Source organism: Priapulus caudatus, unplaced genomic scaffold (genome assembly GCF_000485595.1).
Source record: "Priapulus caudatus unplaced genomic scaffold, Priapulus_caudatus-5.0.1 Scaffold679, whole genome shotgun sequence".
Classification (NCBI taxonomy): Eukaryota; Metazoa; Priapulida; class Priapulimorpha; order Priapulimorphida; family Priapulidae; genus Priapulus; species Priapulus caudatus.
In genome coordinates, this window is record NW_014577740.1 from 9,095 (window position 1) to 14,172 (window position 5,078).

Consider the following 5,078-nt stretch of genomic DNA (forward strand, 5'->3'; position numbering starts at 1 on the left):
CTGGTTACTGTTTTACTGATTACTGTTTTACTGGTTTTACTGGTTACTGTTTTACTGATTACTGTTTTACTGGTTTTACTATGTTTTACTATGTTACACTGTATTACTCTATAATCTCGAGATTCAATGTACTAATGATGGAATATCCTAGCTATCACACTAAATGCACTAAACTGAACCCCAAGAGAGTAGCAATATAGTATAGAGCGAATGATACCGCCATAAGCGGGCTATAGTCTGTGTGCGCGGCAACTGTGTTAGCTCGAGTTTTTCCGCATGCTGCAGGCTACAGAAGAGTAGTTTTGACGTTTCACTATAAACTTACCGCTCCATCCAAGCTCACGAGCTATCTTCTCACACGCTACCCTCTTCTTATCACGATTCTTGTAATCTATTGAATCAACGCGCCACAAACATTCGTTTTTCTCAAATAACTCGATGAATGCCATGGTTTTGTCTGTGTAGTTGGGCGCCGCCATTTTGACTAGGTATCACGTGAGTTTTTAAGCCAATTAGATTTATCCAACTCGCCGATTTCACGAATCCGAGTCGAGCAAAATAGAACGCGTTCTATTTCGCCAACTCGTCGACTTGTCTCCAACTCCGACACCAACACAATCGAATTTCAGCCCATTGTGTTGGACGGTGATTGTGTTGCACTTGAAATCGGTACGATTTGCTGACAAAAATCGATAGTGTAAACCCACCTTTACAAAACTGTCATATCTATCGGTACTGAAACAGCACATTGAACAACGAAAATTTGTGCTTCCATTGTTGTTGTTATTGACTTTCACATTCCACAAATAATGTGGCACCAACCGACACCGACTTGACTACATTATAAATATAGGCCTAATTGCATCTGTGGCGGTGGCACCGGTCACCACGGTTCCCAACTAGGTAATTGTGAGGTAGCTCACTGGGAACCACAGGCAGAGTGAGGTATTATAACCCTAGCAATACCGTTTCTTGGAGCTAGCTGCTACCACTCACTTCCCATCAACCTCGCACTATTTCTCACAACAGCACGATATAATTCTCACAAAACTTCAATACATTGTGGAAATACCAATTAACTTGCACACACCTATGACAATACCTGCTGTAGTCTGTAGAAAGATCATCTTCATGCCTGGAACGGTGAAATAGGTCGACACTCGTCGATTCATGTACACATGTGTGTACAATGAAGTGTGCAGCGCAGACTACAGATTGGCATAAATATTTATTGGCCCTCCCAAAGAATGACATCACCGTGCTCACTTCTCATTCGCTAAAACAGAATGCACGTGCACTCTGCCGTTCCCGCCCTATACATTGTGCGATTATTTGGAACGCATTGTGCGTGACGCGTCGATGACGTTAATCTGACGTGAGTCACGTGACATCTATCTACGCGAAAAACTAAACAAAGCGTTTACATATCGTCCGGGCACTAGCGCTATACAAATAAACATTACGTTTAATTTCGTTTGTGCTTACAAGACCCTTACAACACACATCTTCATAAAAGGACTCACATGTGGATATATATTCACGTTATATCGTATAACGATATAACAGGAATAAAGTAAGGTTGTAGGGGTAATTTAATGCACTAAATACGGGGTACAAAACACAAATAATATGCAATTACTTAATAAATGACGCAATAAACTGTACACATACACAAAAGACACTTATTTTCATATATATGCAAGTTTATTGCATTCAACAACAATATCCACTTTCGGACTAGCATATTATTCCATGTAATGTCTCTATTACCTGAAATTCAGGTAATGTCTATTACCTGAAATTAATTGTTTTAGAACATACATAAACAGTGTGTTTATATAGTAAACACATCACCAATATGTTATAAACATAACGTTTAGGGCGTATAAACGGATATGCATACGGAATGTTTAGAAACTAAACATCTAAACATATGAAACGTTTCGATCTAAACGCCTGGATTTACAGTGTACCATTTGGGGAGCTCGCCATTCCCGCACCGCTTGTATCTTTCCCGCATCGCAGCTGACTCCTTCCGCGGAGACGACATGTCCGAGATACGAGGCACTCCTCCGGAAGAGGGAGCACTTCGAAGGCTTGAGCTTCAAACCAGCCCCCGCCAAGCGATCAAAGACGTGATGGAGACGTGCCAGGGCCTGGTCGAACGTTGTTCCGAAGATGATTATGTCGTCCAGGTACACAAGGCATTCCTTCCACTGTAGGCCCCTCAGGACAAGCTCCATCAACCTCTCAAAGGTAGCCGGACTATTGGACAAGCCAAATGGCATTACCTTGAATTCTAACAGCCTCTCACGGGTGCTGAACGCGGTCTTCTGGGCGTCTCTCGGGTCCATCTCCACTTGCCAATACCCGCTCGTGAGGTCGAGAGTGCTGAACCACTGGGCTCCAGCGAGGGAGTCCAGGGTGTCATCGATCCTCGGAAGTGGGTAGGCGTCCTTGACCGTCACTGCATTCAGCTGACGGTAGTCGATGCAAAAGCGTGGGCTGCCATCCTTCTTCGTCACCAAGACCACAGGAGACGCCCAAGGGCTGTTGCTTGGACGGACCATGCCATCCCTCAGCATCTTTCCCACTTTGGTTCCCATTACCTCTCTCTTTGCTAAGGCACACCGTCTCGGGGTCTGCTTCACCGGAGGGTGGTCCCCGTGTTAATGGTATGCCTCACGAGGTTGGTGTGCCCCAGCTTCTCCCCCGGAGCCGTGAACAGCCTAGCATACTTACGCAAGGTCTCTCCCACTGCGTGACGCTGTTCCTCCCCGAGCGCCGGATCCACCCCATCTAGGAGGCCCACAACGTGCTCGGGAATTCCGGTCTCCACGGAGTCTAAGGTGGTGGATTTCCTGTCCGCACTGGCTGCCGGAGAAATCCGAGTGATCGGCGCTATCCACGCTATCCTCTCACCCGGGTGTATCACTATCGTAGACGGGCCAGGGTTAGCTACCCATAGGGGAACGCTTCGGCCCCTCGTATCGACCAAGGTTCGAGCCATATAAGCCCCCCGCCTATGACAGCGTCTCTGAAATCCCTGCCTCGGTTCTGCCAGTGCTAGTTTGTCGGCCGGCCAGGGGTTGTCCACGACGTTTCCCCGGACCACACCACCCTGGGCCGGGGGAATCATCGTGCGGGAACTTGCCCGCAACACCTTTGGCACCAAACCCGGTCGCTCGTAGAGCACGTAGAGGATGCCGTCTAGGGTCAAATGCCTCTGCGCGACGTCCAGCTGACAAAAGTGAGAGTGCAAGAGAGAAGCAGCGATAACGGGCAGCGGCATGTGTAAGTTGGGACGATAAGCTACACTCTTTACTAATCCACTTCTATGATTTACAGGCTGCGCCATGTACAGACAATCTCACATGTGACGGGTGCTACTATAAGGAATACAACTGGAGAGACATCTTGGTACAACGGTCGACAGCAGAGATGGGCACACAGTGGGGTGTGCTGGGACTTGTTCGTCGCAGTCAGAGCTAAGCTGATATTGTTGTTCACGGAATTCAACACTGGAATACGCATAATAAATACAACACTAGTGGGAAGGAGGGACACAGTCAAAGAAGTATTGCTATATAGAAGATAATTAATAACCAAGAAGCCCAGAACAGCAGCATCTTTCTCCAGCAGAGTAACGCCAGGTGTCCCAAATAGAAGGAAGCAGTGGATAGCCAATGCGGCCATACCAGTTCCGCTGCATCACACCTACATCTTCTCCTAGGCCATACGTGCAAACGTACGCTTTGCACGGCCGCTGCACATGCGGATTCGTACCCCTGGATATACGCCATCTCTCACAGCCCTCACTCAATATACCGCCTTTTCGTTACACGTATATGTAGCAGGATTCGGGTAGGAGTACATGCACAGATGTAGTGATGCACTGGCCCCCTACTACAGTATGGCCAGCAGCGTATAACCATACGTAGATAATAGCAACTCTGTACCTTAGGTAGTGACGCACCGGCCTCGTATGCGGGCACCGCCCCCTACATTAAGCATTCAATATAGGGCTAGCAGCATCGTATCAATCACCAGCGCGTGGCCTCCGACGACAGTCACCATCGCGGACTTCCTCCCTTTAGGAATCAAGTTCAGAGGGTGGGTCAGATCGGTTGACATTCGTGTGTGCCAGGGGGTGAGACAACACCTTGGCTGGTCAGAGCATGGGAAATCACACCTCCCCTCTCCCAAGAGCGTGGGAGTTAGGGTTTGGGTGTCCGGCTTGCAGGTTTACCCTGGCACAATCGCATAGGTTGAATGACGTCGTCGACGCTAGGGCGGGCGCGATACGTAGGGCATGCGTAGCGCGCAACTGTACTCCCTGCAATTACAATATTCATGTCCTAGCTACAAGGGTATATACAGTGTACGGATATATATAAATATGTGTGATATAATGGTTATGGGCTCTCGTGCTATTGGCCTAACTTCCCCCGCCCCTATTCCTGGCCTCCCCACTCCCTGCGCCCACTCACCCCGCCCCTCCCCTTCACTACCTCGGTTATGATCGCGACCTGGGCATCTCTCGGCGGGTGTCTCACTCGTCTAGCAGACTTCGTGCATGACTAGCGGAGTAGACACTAATGACTCGACTAGCAGGTAATCGCCATAAGCGGGCGTGATGAGATTCTCAATATCTGTAGAACGTGGGTCGCGTACATAGCCTGACGGCATTACAATAAACAGAGACATGACGGTTAAACGCTAATACAAATAAAAATGCCCACTCAGAACTCAAATCAATGTCGCCTTCAAAATCTAACACGCCAATGCGCTCGCTAGTGATAGCACGCACACTTCACTAAATACAACGTGACTGGCATTCTAGGGCGAGGAGATTGCTGCGAGACGATACTTACATTATTTGTACGTGCAGACTTTTGTCTCCTGAATAACTTACGTACAAATTAATAGAGGATACATAGTGAAGCGAGGTGACATGCTCTACGTAGTGATATAACTGTGGGTTTAAATAGCAATCACATTTACACCGTATCATTTGTCATTAAAAATTGTCTAGGTCAAATACTCAGCGACAATTTGGATAGCCTACGTCGCGCGTT

General features: G+C 47.8%; 1 long non-coding RNA gene across 2 annotated transcripts in view; it reads right to left on the minus strand.

The window, feature by feature from the left end:
• Positions 1-5,078, minus strand: part of LOC106812728 — a 36,019-nt gene that overhangs the window by 6,738 nt on the left and 24,203 nt on the right. The window contains exon 1 of one of the 2 annotated variants that reach the window (XR_001394380.1): positions 1,103-1,222. The exons of the other annotated variant lie outside the window; for it this stretch is intronic. This is a non-coding gene — a long non-coding RNA (uncharacterized LOC106812728). Of the gene's footprint in view, positions 1-1,102; positions 1,223-5,078 lie in introns of those variants that run through there. 2 annotated transcript variants of the gene reach the window in all.